Here is a 27,527-nt window from a genome sequence, read left to right on the forward strand (position 1 = left end):
GGATAGAGGATAACGCCTTGGAGTACAAACATGCGCAGAGAAGGGTTTGTTGTCGAGACGGAAGTTTCCAGCTTAAGTATGATGTCTAGCACGTATGGATCACGCCATTGTTCGTGTGCGAGGTTGCTAAATGCGGTAGGTAACAGTACGCAGGGAGACTCTCCGATGTCGGGAAGTTTTGGGGGATATACTGGATGACTCTACAAGCAATCAGCGCCCTCATATAGTATTTAAGTCTTGCACACAACTCTGTAAAATCACTCCTGGAGTCGCACAATCCTTCGATCAAGATGGCCAGTATGATATTTTAGGTACGAAAGCACGAATAAAGCGTGTTTAGCGATCACAACTGTAAATTCCCGTCCGCAACGGCAGGGACGAAATTTGTCCACTTCCCAGAGATGCGTAATGCATCGGCCTTCGGTGATCGAGTAGTTGCATTCCGCTTGAGTGGTTGGCATACTAAATGAAACGGTGGGAACCGTGCTGTCGCTGAGACAAACAGTGCAGATACCATGACCGCGGGCGTTTGTGTGCACTTCTGTGTGATCAGATATGCGAAACTGGCCGAGAGTTGGTGGCGATGTGAGTGGCTTGGTCAGTTCGACGAATACACTAGCTTGTGCACGACCCCAAGCGAAAGGCGTGTAATGTTTATAACTTATTTGACAGGGCCTGCAACGTCAGGAAAACTCACGAATCTAGGAAAGTAGGAAAATGTTAGCAATATTTAAATATATAAATATTTAAACACTATCAATTGGAGAAACCTGCCCTCGGGCAGAATGTGAGAGAAGCTTCTTATGAAAATCGGCCGAGACTATTAAGACTGCTTACATGTGAGAATGCGAAACAATAAGTCCATCTGGTGAAATATTTTTGCCATGTTGCTTATCAGCGCAAACTCTCGCCAGCGTGGTACTTAGCCTTGGTAAGGACAAACCAAAACGCGTCATGCGACTCAACACTCTCACATGCGCGCGAGAAAATAACTCGAAGAACCACACAGCGCGGTTTGTTTGACCAATATTGATTGTATTTTATACACTCATAACGTGGCACCACTTGCTCCTCATTGGCTGCGCCGTCACTTCACTAATGACGCACGCTCTAGGCCACACCTTTAGTCAGCCTGGCGACAGCGATGGGACCTGTGCAATGATGGACACACTAGTGCCACCTATCCCAAACCAGAACCGTGGAGTCACCGTGGGTTCGGGGGAGCGGGCTCGTCTCGCACCCAGAAGGTGCGGGTTTAATTTACGCATAGAATGCAATATATCAAATGATCTTTTCAAAGTGACTAATATATTTTGTTGATAGGAACCTCCTCTAAAAGGCCGATGTCAACCAGATTATTTTTACGCGTTGTTACTGTTTTCAACGTGGGCCATGCTTGGTACCATCATTCAGTCATGCTTTCCACTACGACGCATTTTCACACAACGGGGCATGTCATGCTCCCGCATCAATAATGCGCGAACTTCGTGCGGCAGCGTGTGCATTTAAAATTTGAAGTGGCGGCAGCGCATGACGGCGCGGTCGCTATCAAATGTGAACCATAAAGGAATCATGAAGAAATACTTTGTTGGAGCACTGATGCAGTCCTCGAACAAAGTCGCCACATGAATATGCAGCGAGAGGCTGACGTCAACAATAAATCTTCGCTATAACAACAGCCAAGTACGCAGCCCTACCACGCTACTGTCGTCATTAGTAGAGGAGGAGCATGGAAGAATGCGCGTCAAATATATGGAGAGCTTGTAGGTCTTATTTTCGGATAAAGGGGGCGTTTCAAGCTCGGTAAGATTTCGCTTCAGTCGCGTGGCACGTAAATGCAAATTTCCGTTAATTTATTGTAGCAATTTCTGCTGTATGTAAACGTTGCGCGCCGCTACTCGTAAATAATGTCAAAATAAACTATATCGTTTTGAAAAATTATCGTTCGCATTCGAATAGAATGAGAGCATATATACAAATAAACCAGCACCGATCATCGGCTCAACTAAAAATGTGTCAAAAATGAAAAAGGCGAAAATTGGTCACCCACTGTTTTTCTTCATCAGGATACTTCGTCTACCTGGCGAGATTACGCGGAACTGGGGCCGTATTACATATAGGTATTACAAAGTTTTCCATTCCAGTTCTCCAATCAGCACTCCACAATTGGGAAAAAAATGTTCCTGTCACCTCCACCTACCCTGTCTGACAGAAGACTTCACGAACAACGTGAAAGCTCCCTATCTGACATGACGACCATGCACTGATTAGGCACCGATAGGCCACAACAAAGAAACATATAAATTGCGGATTCGACTCCTTTTTGTTATCAGCCCTCTGCTATTGATCCTCCATAAAGAAAGCAATTAATTTAAATAAAGAACGGCGTGAGGCAGGGAGATCCGATCTGCCCAATTACAATCACAGCGTATTTACAGGAGGTATTCAGAGACCTCGATTGGGAACAATCGAATTAAGACTTAATGGAGAATACCTTACTAACGTACGGGTCTCTGACCATATTGCCTTGCTTTGTAACTCAGGGGACCAATTGCAATGCATGCTCACTGACCTGGACAGGTAAGTCGGAAGGGTAGGTCTAAAAATAATCTGCAGAAATCTGAAGTAACGTATAACAGTCTCGGAAGAGAACAGCAGTTTACGATACGTAGCGAGGCACTGGAAGTTTGAAGGGAACACCTCTACTTGGGGCAAGTAGTGACTGTGAATCTGGATTATGAGACTGAAATAATCAGAACAATATTAATGGACTGGGGTGCATTTGGCAGACAATCTCAGATCATGAACCGCAGGTTGGCATTATCCCTCATTATCCCTCAAGAGAAAGGTGCATAAAAACTGTGCCTTACCAGTACTCACATAAGGGGCAGAAACGTGGAGGCTTACGAAAGGGTTCTAAGTAAAGTGAGGACGACGCAACGAGCTATGCAAACAAGAATGATGGGTGCAATATTAAGGGATAAGAAGAGAGAAGTTTGGGAGAGGGAACAAACGCGAGTTAATGATATATTTCTTGACATCAAGAAAAAAAAAATTGCATGGGCAGGGCATGTAAATAGGAGGGAAGATAATGGACGCTCGTTAAGTGTTACGGACTGTATTCCAAGAGACGGAAAGCGTCGCAGGGGCGGCAGAAAGTTAGCTGTACGGATGAGATTAAGAAGTTGGCAGGGACAACATGGCCACATATAGCCCATAATCGGGGTAGTTGGAGAAGTTAGGGAGAGGTCCTTGCCCTGCAGTGGCTGTAACCAGGATGATGATGATGATGATGATGATGACGATTGGTCGAACATTTTCGGGTGGCGCCCACTTCGTCTGTCTCCAGCGCCACATCACAAAACCGAGTAAAGCCACCGTATCAAAGTGACGTGTACGTGTAAAAGATACAATAATATGCCAATAAAGTGAATATTTTTCTCAATAGCCAGAGACTGCGCCGTTCCGAACGAAATACAGTATTGCTGCCTGCCGATCGCCAGAAAGCAAGGATTCGCGTATATTGTAGTTTTTTGCATGGCAGTATTTCTTTATTGGGTCCTTTCGGCCGATACGAGACATCCCTCGTTCAAATCTGATGTGCTGAGGATCCGCTTCAGCGGAATTTAACCTTTCCTTGCAGGCCGCCGCAATTTTCGATAAGCCACCGCAAGCTAAATAAGCGGTTGCGGAGCAATCTTAGACGCCGGCACCCCGCTTATCATGCGGTTACCTATTTTCAGTCCGCTGGCTTGGCCCAATCGAAACCCTCTGCCCTTGACCACGCTGCTCAACTCTTGTCAGCCAATGTGATCAGGAACACCGCTCAATGTAGGCAAATTTATTCTTTTTGAAAGCAAACCGAACTCACCGCCTACAACTAGGAGAGCATTTGATTGGGTCATACAAACAACTATGCGGGCCACCACCCGATGCTTGCGCCGACAGTTGCATAAATATGATGTCAAGAGATATGAATAAAACAGATTGGAACAACATTACTTTATAGGGTCCCTGAATTGCTATCGGGTGAAATATCAAAATAATATTTCTCAAGAAAGTATACGATGTAGTGTGTGTGAAGACCCTTTGAAAAACAAAAATAAAATCAGCGTTGTTGACATTACCTACATAACCCATTTAGAGGCATGCATGAAATAACACAAGCGCGTGTATTCTCGTTCTAAACTGAACGTCTGGTAAAATGGGGAGCTTGCAACAGAGAAACAACTGTTTTGAGTTATTTAATGTTTCGAGACAATACCAATATTTAAAGATCAGATCAAATGCTGGCATTGATGGTGAGATTGGGGTGCAGGTGGTGGCACTGTCACGACGTTATTGATGATGCGTGGCCCTCGGCAAGCATGGCGTTGGCTCTATGCTGGCAATTTTAGTAAAGTGCATGCGAAAGGGTGCTAGAAGCAATCAATATCGGGTTTAATCTGTCATACAAACACGCGAGTGCAACAGTGGAGCAGCAGATTCCACATTGGTTTAGGGGGATGACATTCTTTTGGTTAGCAACGAGCAAATCAATATGCAGTGTCATTCCTACGGACATGAATTTGAGCATTTAGGATAAAAAAATAACATTTCAAAAGCCACATACCTGCATGGCGCATGCATCTTAGTCACAGCATAAGATGGAGGAGCGGCTGCTTAGGGGCTCCACTGTAATGCAATATCTGAGTATTTACTTCATCTTTGTGGTTAAAGCAAGGAAAACGAAGCCAGTTGTCCAATACATGATCGATAGGCAAGTCATAAGCTTTCCATTGCTTACAGTTCATTTTATTGTTTTTACTCGGAAGCTCTGTTGGAGGGATGCCGTGTAGATTACAGTATGGGATCCTTGCGCAGTATGGCATTCGTTGACACCTGAAGGCGCTCTTTACTCTCGGCTCAGAGAAGAACGAAAAAATTCCAAGAACACGACTTGTATCCTGTCGTCTAGCTTGGGGCAACACACTTTCTTCTCCGCCGCTTCTACGGCCGCACACACCTCACATAAGTTCACTGGTTCAAGGAAAATTTTCAAGGACTACGAATAGTTTCACAAATCATAATGAAGGACGTTCCGATATCAAACGTGGTCTCGCAGCAGAGCGAACTGAAGTAGTGCCTAGGAGGTTTACGCATTGCCCGCCGGCCTTTATAGCGCTGCTAACCATAGTGCACCCTCATAGTAAAATGCTGAACGCGTACAACTATTCCACGTCGCTTCTGCGCAGCGCCTTCCGGCCGATCTGTCAAGTCTTGCTCTTACACCATGTCTCTGACATATTAGCCCCACACCAGCATGCGTTTACCACTAAAGCATCATACTATCGTATAACGAATACGAGCCCTCTACAAAAGACATCGTAGGTTGATTAATACCATTGTGGCACATTAAAAACACGTCGATTTCGTGGCAGCTGAATTCCAAAAAAGGTATTTCTACATTTATTCTGAATTGGCAGGAATAACTTGGGCATGTTGATTTCTTTACCAACATTTTCTCTATAGATCTGCTTTTGCTTTGTGAGAGCGTAATTCAGAAACGCGAATCGGAAACGAAAGTTTCATTTTCGCTATAGCACAAAAATCGGAACTGCATTGAGTTAGGTACCTTCGTTAAGACAGCATTACTTTAGAATATTTTTAGTTCTACTGGAATGACAAATATTTTTGCAGATTTGAACATCGTTAACATCGCGCTCGAATACAGCTACTCACCGAATCCAGGAGTGAACAACATGAAAACTATAGCCCAAACTCTAGCCTGCATTGTGGCGAATTTCGCTTGAAGGGGGGAAGTGTTCTGTCTTTAATACGGTGGCACTTTAAGGTATGTACGCGTATCTATATCATTTTTTTCTTGAGGTTCTTATGTACGTATGATTTGCGTGCTAAATATGCTAATGTCACCGCTCTAAGTGCCGCAGGTATTAGCTCCAGCTGAGCGCTTGATGACGCACTGAAATGTCGTAGGGTTTTGTGGACGCCTTCCTTTGACATTTTGTAACGTCTGTGCTTCGTATCCCAGCTGTATTTGTGACGGTACACAGTGAAGTGTAAGAGAAGTTTACAAGATACTCTTGCCGTGATAATCATAATATTAGCAAGATTGCTACAATATTTCAAAACGTACGCTTACTGACTTTACTAGGCATTCAGAGCAGCTTGCGAGGAAAAAAATATACTATAAATTTAAACGGCGATTCAACGTTCTCACAGACGAAAAAAAAAAAGGAATCTATATGTGTTGATTGCCACACAAAAGCCGAAAAGGAGGTTTAGGAAGACTAGATGCACAGATGATGAGAAGAGACAACAAAAGGGAGGGACATAGCTTTGCCTCTCTTAACCTCATTGACATTTTGCTGCAATCATAGCAATAAACAATGCGGAACTCTGAGCAGCGACAACTCAGAGCAATGACCCCTCAGAGCAATGAACAGCTGCGGCACCCAGAGTAGGGAAACTATGTTTAGGACACAAATCGCACGTACATAAGTACCTCAAGTATGAAAGAAAGTTATATAGAGACGTGTACCTACCTTAAAGCGCCACCGCGTTAAATACACCACACATGGCCACTTCATGCGAATTTTACCACAATGAAGGCCACACCGCACAAGGATTGCATAATGCAATCTACCGGCCATCCGTCCAAGAGAAGTGGAGTTTCCGAAAAAAAACTAAATAAATAAATAAAATAAACTGTAAGCAATGTAAAGCTTATGACTTGCCTATCGATCATGTATTCGACAACAACTGGCTGCGTTTTCCTTGCTTCACCCAGAAAGATGAACTTATTGCTGAGATATTGCATTATAGCAGAACACCTATGGAGCCGCAGCTCCAGCTTACGCTCCAACTGAGCTGCGTGGGCCGCGCAGGTCCGTGACTCTGTAAATGCTAATTTTTTATCCTGAATGCTCACACTCCTTTCAGCAGGTATTAGTCTGACACTGCATATCGCTTTGCTAAATACTAAGCAAAACAACGTAGTCCCCCAAAAAAACCAAGTTGGAAGCTGCTGCTCCATTGTTGCACCCGTCTCTTTGTGCGAGAGATTAAACCCGGTATTGATTGCTTCTGGCATCTTTTAGCATGCACTCTGCTATAATTGCCAGCATAGAGGCACCGTCATCCTTGCCGCGGGCCACGCATGCGCACTACCGTGGTGACAGTGGTACCACTTACACCCCAATTTCACCATCAATACGGGTGTTTGGCTCCATGCTGCTTTGACCTTTTAAATATTAATATTGTCTTGAAAGACTAGAAAACTCAAAATAGTTGTTTCTCAGTTGAAAGCTCCCCAATTTACGAGACGTTAACTTTAGAACGAGAATACGCGCGCTGGTGTGATTTAATATACGCCTATGAAGGCGCTATGCAGCTAATGTCAGCTATGTTAATTTTATTTTGCTTTTTTTATGAAAGAGACTCCACACACACTTTTTCGTACACCTTGTTCAGAAATAAAATATCTGATATTTTATCCAATGGCAAATCAGGGGCGCTATAAAGTAATATTGTTCCAATCTGTTTTATTCTTATCTATTGACGTCAGGTTTATATAACTGTGTGCGCAAGCATCGGGTGGGGGCCTGCAGCGTTGTCTGAATGGCCCAATGAAATACCCTCCTAATTGTGGGTGGTGAGGTTTGTTTACTTTCAAAACGAATAAAATTGTCTACGTTGAGCACTGTTCCTTATCTCATGGCTGACAAGACGTGAGGAGCATCGTCAAGGGCAGAGGGTTTCGATTGCGCCGAGCCAGTGGACTGAAAATAGGTAACCACATGATAATCGGCGTGCCGGCGTCTAAGATTGCTCCACATCCGCTTATTTAGCTTGCGGTGGCTCGTCCAAAATTGCGGTGGCCTGCAAAGGAAGGCTAAATTCCACTGAAGTGTTTCCTCAGCGCATAAGAGTTGAACGAGTGATGCCGTGTAAGTGCCGAAATGACCCGATAACGTTGTACTGCCACGCAAAAAGTTAATTATACGCAAATAAATATCCGCTTTCTGGCAGGTGCGAATGGCCTGTGCCTGAGCTATCGGCTGCCTGATATCGTATAGTCCGTTCGGAACGGGGCAGTCTCCGGCTGTGGAGAAAAATATTCACTTTTCCTGGGCACATAATTGCATCTTTCACGCATACACGTCACTTTGACACGGTGAGTTTTCGTGGTTTTGTGATGTCGCATTACACACAGGCGAAGTGGACGTCACCCGAGAACGTTTGACCAATAGCGGAGGGCTGATAACGAAAAGGCTGCGACACTTAAATGTGTATTTTCCTTTGATGCTGTCTACAGTGTGTACCCGTCATGTCAGATGGGGAGCTATCATGTTGTTCGTGAAGTCTTGTGACAGAGAGGACGGTGGAGATGGCACGAACATTTTTCAACAATTGTGGAGGGCTGATCGCTGAAGTGGAATGGAAAAATTTGTAACAGCTTTAGGTTATAGGGACGTAGTTCTGTGGAGTCCCGCCAGGTAGAGGACGTATCCTGAAAGAGAAAATTGTGGGTGATGATTTTTTTTTTGTTGTTGTTTGTCACATACTTCATCGGGTTGGATGGCCGCTGGTGGTATAATTTAACATATGCGCGTTCTACTGGAACGCGAAGTATAACTTTTCAAAACGAAATGGTTTATTTTTACATTTATTACGAATCACGGTGCTCAACGTTTACCGCCCTCACCCCCCCCCCCCCCCCCCCATAGCGCAAAATGTGCTACAATAAATCAATGCAAATTTGCCTTTATGAGCTACGCCATTCAACCGAAATCTTACCAAGCCTTTAAATGCCCCTCAATCCGAGAATGAAACCTGCAAGCTCTCCATATATCCGACGCGCATTCTTCTATGCAGCACCTGCACCACTGACGTCAGTAGCGTGGTAGGGCTGCGTACGTGGCTATTGGTATAGCGACGATTTACTGTTGACGTCAGCCTCTGGCTGCATGTTCACGTGGCCACATTGTCGAAGGACTGCGTCAGGGCTCCAGCAAAGTATTTCTTCTTGAATGTTTTCGGGTTCGCATTTGATACCGACCACGTCGACATGCGCTGCGCTACTTGAATTTCAAATGCGCACGCTGCCACACGAAGTTCGCACGTTATTGATGGGGAATCATGATATGCGCCTTTTATGTGAAATGCTTCGTAGTGGGAGGCATGGACTGAATGATGCCCCGAAGAATGGCCGACGTTGAAAACAGTAAAAGCACTACAAACAATGCTCTAATTCACGTCGGCTTTCTGAGGGAGGTTCCGAGAAGCAGCTCAGAAATCAAATAGCCCTTTTCATTTACTGGGGCATTTCATGCTAGGCGTCTTAGCGTGCTCTTCTTCGACAGTAATGTTCTGGACACTCGTGTAACCTGGGTGACAGCGTCTCCTTCATAGTACCATTGCGGAGATCTCTTAGTGGCGTCTCGCGAGCGGAGAGTTAAAATTTTGGATGCAAATGTGGTAAAGTGAAATGGACCCATCCATATACTCTACTGAGCTGTTTTTGCACCGAAACGACGACAGCGTTCGGATTTCGCTACGACAATGAGCGTTGCGCTCAACAAAGTGGCATGTTTGGTAGACTAATCCTAATCTTGATTATATCATTTTTCTTTGATTTTCAGTGAGTGTTTTTGTAGAAGGGCGAACCAAATGTTTTATTTTTTAATATCTACACGAATTTATGTTCAGATTACATTGCATTCTACCTAGAGCTATGCTAAAGCTTGTTATTCTTAGTCATCAATTTTAAATGTATTTATCTTGGCATTTTGCTGCAAACCTGCAACCTCTCCATATATCCGACGCGCATTCTTCTATGCAGCACCTGCACCACTGACGCCAGTAGCGTGGTAGGGCTGCGTACTTGGCTATTGTTATAGTGACGATTTATTGTTGACGTCAGTCCCAGGCTACATGTTTACGTGGCCACATATAAATTTAGTTGAAAAGGAGTTAACATTAACTATCAATGGCAGAAGCATGCCCCTCGGGCAGAATGTGAGAAAAGCTTTTTTTGAAATTCGGCCGAGACTCTTAAGACTGCTTACATGTGAGAATGCGAAACATAAATCTTTCTGGTGAAATATTTTTCCCCCGTTGCTTGTCAGCTCAAACTCTCGCCAGCGTGATACTTAGCCTTGGTATGGACAAACCAAAACGCGTCATGCGTCTCAACACTCTCACAACCGCGGGAGAAAATAACTCGAAGAACCACACAGCGCCGTTTGTTTGAACACTATTGCTTGTATTTTATACACTCATAACGTGAGACCACTTGCTCCTCATTGGCTGCGCCATCACTTCCCTAATGACGCACGCTCTAGGCCACACCTTTAGTCAGCCTGGCGACTGTGATGGGACCTGTCCAATGATGGACGCACTAGGCCCCACCTCTCTCAAACAGAACCGTGGAGCCACCGTGGGTTCGGAGGAGCGGGCTCGTCTCGCACCCGGAAGGTGCGGGTTTAATTTACGCATAGAATGCAATATATCAAATAATCTTTTCAAAGTGACTAATATATTTTGTTGATAGGAACCTCCTTTAAACGGCCGATGTCAACCAGAATATTTTTACGCGTTGTTACTGTTTTCAACGTGGGCCATGCTTGGTACCATCATTCAGTCATGCTTCCCACTACGACACATTTTCACACAACGGGGCATGTCATGCCCCCGCATCAATAATGCGTGAACTTCATGCGGCAGCGTGTGCATTTAAAATTTCAAGTGGCGGCAGCGCATGACGACGTGGTCGCTATCAAATGCGAACCATAAAGGAATCATGAAGAAATACTTTGTTGGAGCACTGATGCAGTCCTCGAACAAAGTCGCCACGTGAATATGCAGGGACAGGCTGACGTCAACAATAAATCTTCGCTCTAACAACAGCCAAGTACGCAGCCCTACCACGCTACTGTCGTCATTAGTGCAGGAGCAGCATGGAAGAATGCGCGTCAAATATATGGAGAGCTTGTAGGTCTTATTTTCGGATAAAGGGGGTGTTTCAAGCTCGGTAAGATTTCGCTTCTGTCGCGTGGCACATAAATGCGAATTTGCGTTAATTTATTGTAGCAATTTCTGCTGTATGTAAACGTTGCGCGCCGCTACTCATAAATAATGTCAAAATAAACTATATCGTTTCGAAAAATTATCGTTCGCATTCGAATAGAATGAGAGCATATATAAAAATAAACCAGCACCGATCATCGAGCCAACTAAAAATGTGTCAAAAATGAAACAGGCAAAAATTGGTCACCCACTGTTTTTCTTCATCAGGATAATTCCTCTACCTGGCGAGATTACGCGGAACTGGGGCCGTATTACATATAGGTATTACAAAGTTTTCCATTCCAGTTCTCCAATCAGCACTCCACAATTAGGAAAAAAATGTTCCCGTCACCTCCACCTACCCTGTCTGACACAAGACTTCACGAACAACGTGAAAGCTCCCTATCTGACATGACGACCATGCACTGATTAGGCACCGATAGGCCACAACAAAGAAACATATAAATTGCGGATTCGACGGCTCTTTGTTATCAGCCCTCTGCTATTGATCCTCCATAAAGAAAGCAATTAATTTTAATAAAGAACGGCGTGAGGCAGGGAGATCCGATCTGCCCAATTATAATCACAGCGTATTTACATGAGGTATTCAGAGACCTCGATTGGGAACAATCGAATTAAGACTTAATGGAGAATACCTTACTAACGTACGGTTCTCTGACCATAATGCCTTGCTTTGTAACTCAGGGTACCAATTGCAATGCATGCTCACTGACCTGGACAGGCAAGTCGGAAGGGTAGGTCTAAAAATTAATCTGCAGAAATCTGAAGTAACGTATAACAGTCTCGGAAGAGAACAGCAGTTTACGATACATAGCGAGGCACTGGAAGTTTCAAGGGAACACATCTACTTGGGGCAGGTAGTGACCGTGAATGTGAATTATGAGACTGAAATAATCGGAATAATAATAATGCACTGGGGTGCGTTTGGCAGACATTCTCAGATCATGAACCGCAGGTTGGCATTATCCCTCATAATCCCTCAAGAGAAAGGTGCATAAAAACTGTGTCTTACCAGTACTCACATACGGGGCAGAAACGTGGAGGCTTACGAAAGGGTTCTAAATAAAGTGAGGACGACGCAACGAGCTATGCAAACAAGAATGATGGGTGCAATCTTAAGGGATAAGAAGAGAGAAGTTTGGGAGAGGGAACAAACGCGAGTTAATGATATATTACTTGAAATCAAGAAAACAACATTTGCATGGGCAGGGCATGTAAATAGGAGGGAAGATAATTGACGTTCGTTAAGTGTTACGGACTGGATTCCAAGAGCGGAAAGCGTAGCAGGGGGTGGCAGAAAGTTAGCTGGACGGATGAGATAAAGAAGTTGGCAGGGACAACATGGCCAGATATAGCCCATAATCGGGGTAGTTGGAGAAGTTAGGGAGAGGCCTTTGCCCTGCAGTGGCTGTAGCCAGGATGATGATGATGATGATGATGATGATGATGATGATGATGATGGTGATTGGTCGAACATTTTCGGGTGGCGCCCACTTCGTCTGTCTCCAGCGCCACATCACAAAACCGAGAAAAGCCACCGTATCAAAGTGACGTGTACGTGCAAAAGATACAATAATATGCAAAAAAAGTGAATATTTTCCTCAATAGCCGGAGACTGCGCCGTTCCGAACGAAGTACAGTATTGCTGCCTGCCGATCGCTCAGGCACAGGCTAATCGTACTTGCCAGAAAGCAAGGATTCGCGTATAATGTACTTTTTTGCATGGCAGTATTTCTTTATTGGGTCCTTTCGGCCCATACAAGACATCACTCGTTCAAAGCTGATGTGCTGAGGATCCGCTTCAGCGGAATTCAGCCTTTCCTTGCAGGCCGCCGCAATTTTCGATAAGCTACCGCAAGCTAAATAAGCGGTTGCGGAGCAATCTTAGACGCCCGCACCCCGCTTATCATACGGTTACCTATTTTCAGTCCGCTGGCTTGGCCCAATCGAAACCCTCTGCCCTTGACCACGCTGCTCAAGTCTTGTCAGCCAATGTGATTAGGAACACCGCTCAATGTAGGCAAATTTATTCTTTTTGAAAGCAAACAGAACTCACCGCCTACAACTAGGAGAGCATTTGATTGGGTCATACGAACAACTATGCGGGCCACCACCCGATGCTTGCGCCGACAGTTACATGAATATGATGTCAAGAGATATGACTAAAACAGAAGATTGGAACAACATTACTTTATAGGGTCCCTGAGTTGCTATCGAATGAAATATCAAAATAATAATTCTCAAGAAAGTGTACGATGTAGTGTGTGTGAAGACCCTTTGAAAAACAAAAATAAAATCAGCGTAGTTGACATTACCTACATAACCCATTTAGAGGCATGTATGAAATAACACAAGCGCCTGTATTCTCGTTCTAAACTGAACGTCTGGTAAAATGGGGCGCTTGCAACTAAGTTATCTAATGTTTCGAGACAATACCAATATTTAAAGATCAGATCAAATGCTGGCATTGATGATGAGATTGGGGTGCAGGTGGTGGCACTGTCACGACGTTATTGATGATGCATGGCCCTCGGCAAGCATGGCGTTGGCTCTATCCTGGCAATTTTAGTAAAGTGCATGCGAAAGGGTGCTAGAAGCAATCAATATCGGGTTTAATCTGTCATACAAACACGCGAGTGCAACAGTGGAGCAGCAGATTCCACATTGGTTTAGGGGGATGACATTCTTTTGGTTAGCAACGAGCAAATCAATATGCAGTGTCATTCCTACGGACATGAATTTGAGCATTTAGGATAAAAAATTAACGTTTCAAAAGCCACAGACCTGCATGGCGCATGCATCTTAGTCACAGCATAAGCTGGAGGAGCGGCTGCATAGGGGCTCCACTGTAATGCAATATCTGAGTATTTACTTCATCTTTGTGGTTAAAGCAAGGAAAACGAAGCCAGTTGTCCAATACATGATCGATAGGCAAGTCATAAGCTTTCCATTGCTTACAGTTCATTTTATTGTTTTTACTCGGAAGCTCTGTTGGAGGGATGCCGTGTAGATTACAGTATGGGATCCTTGCGCAGTATGGCATTCGTTGACACCTGAAGGCGCTCTTTACTCTCGGCTCAGAGAAGAACGAAAAAATTCCAAGAACACGACTTGTATCCTGTCGTCTAGCGTGGGGCAACACACTTTCTTCTCCGCCGCTTCTACGGCCGCACACACCTCACATAAGTTCACTGGTTCAAGGGAAATTTTCAAGGATTGCGAATAGTTTCATAAATCATTATGAAGGACCTTGTATATCAAACATGGCCTCGCAGCAGAACCAACTGATGTAGCGCCTAGGAGGTTTAGGCATTGCCCGCCGGCCTTTATAGCGCTGATAACCATAGTGCACCCTCATAGTAAAATGCTGAACGCGAACAACTATTCCACGTGGCTTCTGCGCAGCGCCTTCCGGCCGATCTGTCAAGTCTTGCTCCTACACCATGTCTCTCACATATTAGCCCCACACCAGCATGCGTTTACCATTACAACATCATACTATCGGATAGCGAATACAAGCCCTCTACAAAAGACATCGTAGGTTGATTAAAACCATTGTGGGCACATCAAAAACATGTCGATTTCGTGGCAGCTGAATTCCAAAAGGGTATTTCTACATTAATTCTGAATTGGCAGGAATAATTTGCGCATGTTGATTTCTTTACCAACATTTTCTCTATAGCGCTGCTTTTGCTTTGTGAGAGCGTAATTCAGAAACGCGAATCGGAAACGAAAGTTTCATTTTCGCTATAGCACAAAAATCGGAACTGCATTGAGTTAGGTACCTTCGTTAAGACACCATTACTTTAGAATATTTTTAGTGCTACTGGAATGACAAATATTTTTGCAGATTTGAACGTCGTTAACACCGCGCTCGAATACAGCTACTCACCGAATCCAGGAGGGAACAACATGAAAACTATAGCCCAAACTCTAGCCTGCATTGTGGCGAGTTTCGCTTCAAGTTGTGAAGTGTTCTGTCTTTTATACGGTGGCACTTTAAGGTATGTACGCGTATCTATATCATTTTTTTCTTGAGGTTCTGATGTACGTATGATTTGAGTCCTAAATATGCTATTGTCACTGCTCTGAGTGCCGCAGGTAGCTCCAGCTGAGCGCTTGATGACGCACTGAAATGTCGTAGGGTTTTGTGGACGCCTTCCTTTGACATTTTGTAACGTCCGTGCTTCGTATTCCAGCTGTATTTGTGACGGTACACAGTGAAGTGTAAGAGCAGTCTACAAGTTACTCTTGCCGCGATAGTCATAATAATATCAAGATTGCTACAATATTTCTTAACGTACGCTTACTGACTTTACTAGGCATTCAGAACAGCTTGCGAGGAAAACAATATACTATAAAATTAAACGGCAATTCAAAGTTCTCGGAGACGAGAAAAAAAAAAGGAATCTATATGTGTTGATTGCCACACAAAAGCCGAAAAGGAGGTTTAGGAAGACTATCAGCACAGGTGATAAGACGAGACAACAAAAGGGAGGGACATAGCTTTGCCTCTCTTTACCTTTTGACATTTTGGTGCAATCATAGCAATGAACTCTGCGGAACTCAGAGCAGCGACAACTCAGAGCAATGATCCCTCAGACCAATGAACACCTGCGGCACTCAGGGTAGTGACACTGCGTTTAGGACACAAATCGCGCGTACATAAGTACCTCAAGTATCAAAGAAAATTATATAGACACGTGTACCTCCCTAAAGCGGCACCGCGTTAAATTCACCACACATGGCCACTTCAAGGGAAATTCACTACGATGAAGGCCACACTGCGCAAGGATTGCATAATGCAATCTGCTGGCCATCCGTCCAAGAGAAGTGGAGTTTCAAAAAACAAATAAATAAATAAATAAAATAAGCTGTAAGCAATGTAAAGCTTATGACTTGCCTATCGATCATGCATTCGACAACAACTGGCTGCGTTTTCCTTGCTTCACCCAGAAAGATGAAAAAATTGCTGAGATATCGCATTATAGTTGAGCACCTATGGAACCGCAGCTCCAGCTTACTCTCCGACTGTCCTGCCTGGGCCGCGCAGGTCTGTGACTCTGTATATGCAAATTTTTTATCCTGAATGCTTACATTCCTGTCAGCAGGTATTAGTCTGACACTGCATATCGCTTTGCTGGTTACCAAGCAAAACAACGTAGTCCATCAAAAACCAAGTTGGAAGCTGCTGCTGCATTGTTGCACCCATCTTTTTGTGTGCGAGATTAAACCCGGTATTGATTGCTTCTGGCACCTTTTAGCATGCACTCAGCTATAATTGCCAGCATAGAGGCACCGTCATGCTTGCCGCGGGCTACGCATGCGCACTAACGTGGTGACAGTGGTACCATTTACACCCCAATTTCACCATCAACACCCGTGTTTGCCTCCATGCTGCTTTGACCTTTAAATATTAATATTGCCTTTAAAGACTAGATAACTCAAAATAATTGTTTCTGAGTTGAAAGCTCCCCAATTTACCAGAGGTTAACTTCAGAACGAGAATACACGCGCTTGTGTGATATATACTCCTATGAATGCGTTATGTAAGTAATGTCAACTATGTCACTTTTCTTTTGCTTCTTTATGAAAGAGACTCCCCACACACTTTATCGTACACTTTGTTCAGAAATAAAATATTTGATATTTTATCCGATGGCAAATCAGGGGCGCTATAAAGTAATATTGTTCCAATCTGTTTTATTCTTATCTATTGACGTCAGGTTTATATAACTGTGTGCGCAAGCATCGGGTGGGGGCCTGCAGCGTTGTCTGAATGCCCCAATGAAATACCCTCCTAATTGTAGGTGGTGAGTTTTGTTTACTTTCAAAACGAATAAAATTGCCTACGTTGAGGACTGTTCCTTATCTCATGGCTGACAAGACTTGAGGAGCATCGTCAAAGGCATAGGGTTTCGATTGCGCCGAGCCAGTGGACTGAAAATAGGTAACCACATGATAAGCGGCCTGCCGGCGTCTAAGATTGCTCCGCATCCGCTTATTTAGCTTGCGGTGGCTCGTCAAAAATTGCGGTGGCCTGCAACGGAAGGCAAAATTCCACAGAAGTGGATCCTCAGCACATAAGAGTTGAAAGAGTGATGCCGTGTAAGTGCAGAAATGACCCCATAACGTTGTACTGCCACGCAAAACGTTAATTATACGCGAATAAATATTCGCTTTCTGGCAGGTGCGAATGGCCTGTGCCTGAGCTATCGGCTGCCTGATATCGTATATTCCGTTCGGAACGGGGCAGTCTCCAGCTGTTGAAAAAAATATTCATTTTTGCTGGGCCTATAATTGCATCTTTCAGGCGTACACGTCACTTTGACACGGTGAGTTTTCGTAGTTTTGTGATGTCGCGTTACACACAGGCGAAGTGGGCGCCACCCGAGAACGTTTGACCCATAGCGGACGGCTGATAACGAAAAGGCTGCGACTCTTAAATGCGTATTTTACTTTGATGTGGTCTACAGTGTGTACACGTCATGTCACATGGGGAGCTATCATGTTGTTCGCGAAGTCTTGTGACAGAAAGGACGGTGGAGATGGCACGAACATCTTTCAACAATTGTGGAGGGCTGATCGCTGAAGTGGAATGGAAAAATTTTTAACACCTTTAGGTAATAGGGACGTAGTTCTGTGGAGTCCCGCCAGGTAGAGGACGTATCCTGAAAGAGAAACATTGTGGGTGATGATTTTTTTGTTGTTGTTTGTCACATACTTCGTCGCGTTGGATGGCCGCTGGTGGTTTAATTTCACATATGCGCATTCTATTGGAACGCGAACTATAACTTTTCAAAACGAAATAGTTTATTTTTACATTAATTACGAGTAACGCTACTCAACGTTTACCCCCCCCCCCATAGCGCAAAATTTGCTACAATAAATCAATGCAAATTTGCCTTCATGAGTTATGCCATTCAACCGAAATCTGACCAAGCATATAAACGCCCTTTCTATCCGAGAATAAAACCTGCAAACTCTCCATATATCCGACGCGCATTCTTCTATGCAGCACATGCACCACTGACGTCAGTAGCGTGGTAGGGCTGCGTACCTGGCTATTGTTCCAGTGACAATTTATTGTTGACGTCAGCCTCTAGCTACATGTTCACGAGGCCACATTGTCGAAGGACTGCCTCAGCGCTCCAGCAAAGTATTTCTTCTTGATTGCTTTCGGGTTCGCATTTGATACCGACCACTTCGTCATGCGCTGCGCCACTTGAATTTCAAATGCGCACGCTGCCACACGAAGTTGGCAAGTTATTGATGCGGAATCATGATATGCCCCTTTTATGTGAAAATGCTTCGTAGTGGGAGGCATGGACTGAATGATGCTCCGAAGAATGGCCGACGTTGAAAACAGTAGAAGCACTACAAACAATTCTCTAATTCACGTCGGCTTTCTGAGGGAGGTTCCGAGAAGCAGCTCAGAAATCTAGTGCTATGCTAAAGCTTGTTGTTCTTAGTAATCAATTTTGCACACCTTTTCTCTTGGCATTTTGCTTTCTATGTACTACTATATTGATCTACAAGTGCAGATATGAGTGCTTTAGAAGAATTCATCTGTGGTGGAGGTCACAATGCAGCATTAGGATACGGCACCTCCTTCTGTAACATTACTGAACACCTAAAATAATATCTATAAGCGTTTTAGTGTGAAACATTCAAAACATTCGCAAAGCTTAGCGTGGCACTCGAGTTCCCGGCAGATTTACCTAACGATATGCAGACATTACCTGGCGCGGTACAACATCCGAATGAACAGCTGCTCCAAAAAGGGAACATCACCAAGGTATATAGCAGGCTTGTCAAACGCTAGCTCCATCAGGAGCGGCACAAGTAGCGCGACCAGCCTTGCAATGCGGTGCTTTAAGAAATGTGACTAAATAAAAAAAACAGTACGTGACCTTCATATTTAACTTCGGTGCCTTTTTTACTGGCAATCGTATCTTGGAGCACAAATCGAAAACGCAGGCAAAAGTTTTCTATTATTAGCGGGTAAATATCATGCCACACTCTTGTGTGCGAGGTCATTAGTGCCGTCATTACTCCCGCTTTGCACTTCCGAGTTTCCATCAATTTAGCCAAGGTCGTGCTCACTTGAGGAGTCTCTCAAGTCTACGATTTTGTACTTTGGAATGTGGCAAAAGGTAATTTCTACATGATTCTCATAATTCCAGACACATCAGCAACTCAATATGTATCTGTGGTTATGCTATGATATCACAACTATATTATTACGATATGATCGGTAAGTACCCGAGAGACGAGCCGCCGTGAGAACGACGACGAGGTGGGTCGGTGCTCTTGGCGCGAGTGAATGTCGGCCTGGCGCTCTGGCTCCATTCTAGTGTAAATAGTCTGTAAATGACCTCTTTTGTCTGTGTCTTTCTACATGTAACATTCTGGTGGAGGTCAGCGATCCCCATCCTCGCCACGGAACTCCGGAGGGGTCGGTACGACGAGCCCGCCTCTGCAACGGCTTCGGCTGGTCCGACTGCTCCCGTCGTCACGGTTGCCCAACATCGCGACCCTGGTGTGTTCTCTGGCCTGGAGGGACAGGACGTTGACGAATGGCTCAAGCTATATCAACATGCCAGCGCTAATAACAGGTGGGACCCAACCATTATGCTCGCCAATGTCATCTTTTATCTTGCCGGCACGCCACGCGTGTGGTACCAGACGCATGACGAAGAGATCAGCAGTTGGGACTCTTTCAAAGAAAAGCTGCGGGAACTGTTCGGCGACCCCATTGGCCGCAAGGTTGCCGCGAGAAAGGCTCTTGCGTCTCGCGTTCAGGCATCTACAGAGCCGTACGTTTCCTACATCTTCGACGTCTTGGCTCTATGCCGCAAAGCTGACGATGCTATATCTGAATCAGATAAAGTGGCACATGTCCTAAAAGGTATCGTCGACGACGCTTTCAATTTGCTTGTTTTCGGCAATGTCTCGACAATCGACGACATCATTAAAGAATGCCGTCGCCTTGAACAAGCCAAGAGCCGTCGTATCACACACCACATCACGCGGCTACCCAACACAGCTGCTACGTCGACATGTGAGGGTCGATCGCGTCAGGCCACCACCTGTGACGACGTCACCCGTATTGTTCGCCGCGAGCTTGAGGCCGCCTGTTCGCCAGCTTTCTCCACGACTCCTCCCGATCCGCCAGCAACCACGATTGCCATGATTCAGGCCGTAGTCCGACAAGAATTTGAGAACATGGGTCTGAACTCCGTGTGTTCAACATCTCAACCCAGCGTTCCCCAGTTCTCCACCGGCCCTCCTCGTCCTCGACAGTCCTTTTCCGCCACATCTCGCCGCAACCCGTCCGATTGGCGTACCCCTGATGACAGACCAATCTGCTTTCACTGCTGTCGCATCGGCCACGTCGCTCGTCACTGCCGCAACCGATGGCCTCCGCCTCCTCGGACATACGCCGCCACTTACTCCCGCACCTTTGGACCTTCTGTTCCCTATGCCACCCGCCGTGAACCCACTGCCGCTGATGCTCCTCTTCCGAACCTTCGCTACAGCCGCTCGCCCTCACCTCGACGCCGTCAGTCCCGTTCGCCCCAACCCCGCCGCTTGTCTTCGCCGCCTATCACCTCCAGGGCCCAGCCGGAAAACTAGGCACTGCAGCTTCTGGAGGTGAAGCTGCGTTGTCGACACTGCCCTCAAATCCTCTGCTCACGTTAAACACAAACCAAAACCTTCTTGACGTTGACGTTGATGGATATCCTGTCACGGCACTCATCGACACAGGGGCACATCTTTCTATTATGAGTGCTGCCTTCCGACGACGACTGAACAAGCTCCTCACCCCAGCGTCGGCACGCGTCGTCCGCGTTGCGGATGGTGGTACTGTGCCTATCATAGGCATGTGTACGGCACGTGTTAGCATCGCCGGCCGCCACACTCCTGTCCTCTTCACCGTGATTGCTCATTGCCCCCGCGACCTCATTCTCTGCCTCGATTTTCTCTCCGCGCATTCTGCTCTTATTGACTGCTCTGCCAGTACCCTTCGCCTTCAGTTACCGATTCTCGCAGAACCTTCTGACGCACCCCAGTGCCGCCTACGCCCCACTGGCTTTATTTGCCTGCCGTCAAAATCAATAGCCTATATTGAACTCTTGTCTTCCCCACAGTCCCTGATGGCGAGTACCTCGTCACTCCTCTGCGCGACATTCCACTACAGTATGACGTTACCGTGCCTCACAGTATACTTACTGTTACTGCGAACCGCACTTTCATGCCTATCTTTAACTTTGGATTGACGAAGCAAATTATACCAAAAGGTATTTGCCTTGCCAACGTTGATTGTCTCGGCGACCATCACGTGGCAAATTTATCAACCGATCCTTCTTGCGAGCATAGCAGGCCTACCGTGCCAGCCTAGGCCGCCGATGCCAAGATACAGAAAATGGTTGCGACGGACCTGTCTTCTGCGCAGGCTGAAGACCTTTATCGAGTATTATCGGCCTACAGAGATATTTTCGACTTCGACGATCACCCTTTAGGCCAGACGCTCGCGGTCAAGCATCGGATTCTTACTGGCGATGCTACTCCTATTCACCGACGACCGTACCGAGTTTCTGCGTCGGAACGCCAAGTTATTCAAAGCGAAGTGAACAAAATGCTAGACAAAAACATCATTGAACCTTCTTCGAGTCCCTGGGCGTGACCTGTAGTGTTGGTTAAGAAGAAGGATGGCACGTGGCGCTTCTGTGTAGACTACCGTCATCTGAACACCATTACTAAGAAAGACGTCTAACCGCTCCCACGTATAGACGACGCCTTTGACTGCCTCCACGGTTCCAGCTATTTCTCTTCTATTGATCTTCGTTCTGGATACTGGCAGATTGCTGTTGACGATATGGCCAGAGAAAAAACCGCGTTCATCACACCTGATGGCCTATACCCATTTAAAGTAATGCCGTTTGGATTATGCAACGCCCCTGCCACTTTTGAGCGTATGATGGACTCCTTGCTCCGAGGCTTCAAATGGTCCACATGTCTATGCTACCTCGACGACGTCATCGTCGTCTCACCCACGTTCGACACTCACCTTGAGCGTCTCACCGCTATACTTCATGTATTTCGAAAGGCGAAGCTGCAACTTAACTCGTCCAAATGTCGTTTCGGCCGCCGCCAAATTACTGTTCTGGGCCACCTCGTTGACGCTTCCGGAGTACAGCCTGATCCTGACAAAACTCGCGCTGTCCCAGACTATCCAGTTCCGAAGACAGCCGCCGACGTTCGAAGTTTTGTAGGGCTATGCTCGTACTTTCGTCGTTTTATTCAAGATTTTGCGGCAATTGCTAGACCCCTCACTAATCTTTTAAAGAAAGGCGTAGAGTTCTCGTGGGGTACTGCAGAAGCCGCCGCCTTCTCTCGTCTCGTTACTCTTCTCTCCTCACCACCCATCCTCGCCCACTTCGACCCTGATGCCCCTACAGAATTGCGTACAGATGCCAGCGGTCATGGCGTAGGTGCCGTCTTAGCCCAGCGTCAGCGTGGCCAGGATCGCGTTATTGCTTATGCGAGCCGCCTCCTCCCACCACCGGAGCGCAACTATTCCATTACGGAACGAGAATGCCTTCCTGTAGTCTGGGCGGTAGCGAAGTTCCGTCCTTACCTTTACGGTCGCCCTTTTTCCGTAGTCACTGACCATCATGCTCTCTGCTGGCTCTCATCGCTAAGCGATCCTACAGGCCGGCTTGGTCGACGGGCTTTGAGGATACAAGAATTTTCATATTCCGTGGTGTACAAGTCTGGCCACCTGCACCAAGACGCTGACAGCTTGTCGCGTTACCCTGTTGACGACCCTGACTCCTCCAATATTACCAGTGCTGCTTGCATATTCTCTGTGTCGCAGCTGCTTCATTTCGCCGACGAGCAACGTCGTGACGCCTACATCAGAGCACTCATCGACCGTTTTGAACACACTCCGGCCGACGCCACACTACGCCTCTTCGTCCTCCGCGATGGTACTCTGTACCGTCGTAACCTTCATCCGGACGGCTCTGAGTTCCTCCTTGTCGTGCCTAAACACCTCCGCTCAACCGTTTTAGAAGAGCTTCACGACGCACCAACGGCAGGACACCTCGGCGTATCTCGAACCTATGACCGTGTACGTCGCCGTTTTTTCTGGCCGGGCCTTGCCCGTTCCGTGCGACGTTACGTCGCCGCCTGTGAACTTTGCCAACGACGCAAGAAGCCTTCCCAGCTCCCCGCTGGTTACCGTATTACGATAAGGTCGGTAAATACCCGAGAGACGAGCCGCCGTGAGAACGACGACGAGGTGGGTCGGTGCCCTTGGCGCGAGTGAATGTCGGCCTGGCGCTCTGGCTCCATTCTAGTGTAAATAGTCTGTAAATGACCTCTTTTGTCTGTGTCTTTCTACATGTAACATTATAAAACCCATGAATTTTGTACTGTACCCCTTTTTCCTGTTTCGTATGATTTATTTTTAATTTCGTTCGCGCTCGTCTCAGTTATTTACAATTAATCACATTTATTTCTTACACTTCAGCAACTCAAGTTGTAACTAAACCTATGGCTGGGATTCAATTATAATGCTGGCCAACGCCACGTTTTACCTCGGATAAATCCTTCGCTTGTGGTTTCGAACCCACGAGGACAATCTCATTGGCAGGAACACAGCAGCCAGCGACCTTTTGGGAAACGCATTTGGTCGACAGCTTGACGCCAAGAAACTACTGGCGCAACTACCGATACGCCAACTGGGGTTTAATCGTCGTACATACAGGACGTGTTGGCCGTGTGTCTACAAGTTGAGCAGAAGATGCCGCAATCTAAGTTGATCGCCCACATTTTGAAAGGTATCGCAGACGACGCGTTGAATCTGCTCGTCTTCACCAGCGTGGCCACCGCTTACAGTGTGATCAGTGATTGGCATAGTGTAGATCAAGCCAAAAGCCGGCGCATATGAGATCAATTCGAGTGTCTGCCGAATACCGGCGCAATGTCGTCCTTCTAGGCCACTACTATCTACATTACGTGACATGACGCGCATCATCTGCCGAGAACTCGAGGCCACATATCCGGCTTTTCATAAACCAATCATGGTGTCTGAGACCTCGACGCTGGATGTTTGATGTATGGAGGCCATCGTTCGCCATGAATTTGTGAACATTGGCTTCTTCTCTACTCTTCTCGCCAATGAACATTCTTGACGCTGTCGTAGCCTCCGAAGATAGACCTCGTTGTGGACCCTACGCCCTTCACCGATCCAACAAACTGCCGGAATGGAGAACAGCCGAAGATAAGCATGTTTTAGCTGCAACCAATCAGGACACTTTGCTCGCTATGGCCGCATCTGCTAGAGTGACCATCTAAATACTCTCGCCCACTTCACACTAAATCTGTTCCTTTCCGTCCTGCGAACCACTATCCGCCCCTCAGTGAATTCTCTGCACCCAATGTCACAAATAAAGGTAAATGGTAGGCCCAGACGCATCCACCACACACCCTTCCTGTCGTTCACCGTCTTGTCGCCGCTATCCTTCGCCGTCTTTTAGCCGTCACTTTTCGCCGGAAAACTACGCTAACTCCTGGCGGTTAAACTGCACAGTCGACATTTATCCAAGAAGCCTCCGGTGCCCTTACGGAACATTGGAACATTCTTGAAGACAACATCGATGGCGTCCATGTGTCAGCTTTGATTGATATTGGGGCACGCGTCTCAGTCTCCTGCAACACGTGTGATACGTGCGCTACACAACTTGGTGCACCGTTGCTGGTCACCAGGTGTTGCTATTTTTACATTCCTTGCGGAGTGTCCTCACGACCTCATATGTGATTTTCTTACTGTGATTTCCTCCCTTATTTATTACTCCGCCACTGTCCGCCGCCTTCAACTGGCTCGCCACTGAGAATTCAGTGGCCAACCTTTTCCTTCTGACTTAAAATGTAGCGGCTTCGTTCGCCTACCATCAAGAAACGTGACTTATGCCCAATAGTCATATTCACCCGCTCTTTCAAATGACGAGTTCCACTCACGGTATTGCTGCACCCTACATGGTCCCGAGTATTAAAGCTAACACAAGTGGCCTATCGCTTCTTGAGTTATCTTCATCAATCAATTATTTAATCAAGGAACTTCAATAGTTCACGTCTGCTCAATGCAACAGTTTCGGCTACAAGCTTTTGCACTAGATGCCACATGTATTCAGAAGAGCATTCCGACGCTGACATGTTGTGGCAGCCGTGAACTTCACAGCATTATCCCCACCGATCTTCCGGCTGAACACGCTGAAGCCCTTAGACGTAATCTCGAGTCGCAAGGAGATATGTTATTTGGGGCAATCGGCCTTTGGTTCAGACATCTTTGTAACCCATTGCTGTCACACAGTCGACGCCAGCCCAGTTACCAGGCGCTCATATCGAGTGTCTGTATATGAGCGAAGCGTTATCCGGCACGACGTCCACAAGATGACTGCGAAGGAAGGACATTATCGAGCAAATCATCCATTCCCAGGGCTTTTCCTGCTGTTTAATTGAAAATAAGTAGGGATCGTGGTGCTTTTGCGTGGACTATCACCGCCTCAACGACATTACGAAGAAACACGCTTACCCATTACCATAGATGTTCTATTCTGGGTTCCTTGTTCCATTCTATCGACATTCGATTTCGATATTGTCAGATTGCTGTGGACTCAATGGGCAAAGAAAAAGAAGCTATCATAAGTCCTGATGTGCTTTACCAGTTCAAGGCCACGTCATTTGGTCTGGGTAATGACCAAGCCATAATTGAGCCAATGATATACTCAATGCTTCATGACTTAAAGTCGCATACATGCTTCTGTTATTTAGATAATGCATTTGTGTTTTCGCATGCGTTTGAGAAACACGTCGAACGCCTCTCAGCGACTAAAGTGTTCAGCAGTAGCAGACTTCAGCTGAATTATTCGAAAAGCCGTTTTACCATCGCCGCATTACGATCCTCGGCCATATTGTAGACGCTGCCAGTTGATAACCTGACTCGGAGAAAATTTCAGCCGTGAAACACTTGCAGGAGCCTATGCCTGAGAAAGACGTTCACCGCTTTGTAGTGCTTTGCTCCTATTTATAGCAAAAGCGCTCACAAATTTTCTTAACAAGACACCCCTTTTGTTTAGTGTTCAGCACAAGCTGCGGCCTTCTCCGAGTTCACCACACTCCTTTCCATGCGTCCCAGTTTGTCCCACTTTGAAGCATAAGCCTAAACGTAAGTCCGCACTGACACAACTAGTGATGGACAAGGCGTTGTCTTGGCGCAAAGCCAACGTGGAACGAAATGCGCCGTCGCTTCCGTCAGCAGGCTGCTCTCCACATGGGAGCGAATTTACTCAATAACGGAACGCGAGTGCATCGCTCTTGTTTAGGCACTTGCCAAATTTCAGCCCTTATATATATCTGACCGGCCTCTCACAGTGAATTTCGAGCCTCATGCCCTCTGCTGGCTCGCCTGTTTGAAAGATGCTACAGACAGACTCGCACGATAGGAACTGCGCCTGCAATAGTACCCTACATGAGCTTGCACAAGACAGAGAAAGATGCGGATTGGTTATTGCGCCCCCCTGTGGCCGGCTGCGATGCTTCACCGCCGACGAAGAGCGCGAGGATGCCTACTTCAGTGAAATAATTGAGCGCTTAGAATGCTATCCCTGCGACGCCACAGCATGTATTTTTACCAGGCAGGATGGTAGCTCAAATCGGCGAAACGTGCACTCGGACGACCCTAATTTTCTCCTAGTTATACCATCACACCTGCGTTCCACGTGTCTTCGCGAGCTTCACGACAACCCAACTGTTGGACACATTGGTGCCACACGCACACATGCTCGCGTGTGCCATCTTTTCAATTAGAGTGGCCTTGCCCGCTGATTGGGGCATTATGTCAGCGCTTGGGAGCTCTGTCAGTGCCGTAAGAAACTGTCTACGCTTCATGCTGGGTATCTAGAGGCTATCGACGTCCAGCCTGAGCACATCGTACACGTTAGTTCGAACATTTTCCGACCCTTTCCTATGTCTAATTGAGGAAGCAAATGGGTTGCCGTCGCTACTACTGCACAAAGAGACGAGCGCTGGCGACCATTTTTTTTTTCTACAGACATGGTGGACATTCCCCGACATGGCGTAATTTTAGTACACGGTGCCGCAGGTCAACCACTGACTGACGCAGGCAGCACTTTCTTTTCTGAAGTCGTCAGCGATATCCTGCGCTGCTTCTCCACGCAGCAAAACATACCCACATCATCCCATCACCTAACGAGCCGGCGCACCCAGCGTTTGAATGAGAACTTCACGGAGACGCTTTTAAAGTATGTGTCCGCTCTCCAACATGGCTTGGACCTTGCACTGGCATACCTGACGTTGGCAAAAAATTCACAGCAGGATACCATTCTTTTCACCTTTCGGTCAGA

This window comes from Dermacentor andersoni, chromosome 7, assembly GCF_023375885.2.
Source record: "Dermacentor andersoni chromosome 7, qqDerAnde1_hic_scaffold, whole genome shotgun sequence".
NCBI classification, from domain to species: Eukaryota; Metazoa; Arthropoda; class Arachnida; order Ixodida; family Ixodidae; genus Dermacentor; species Dermacentor andersoni.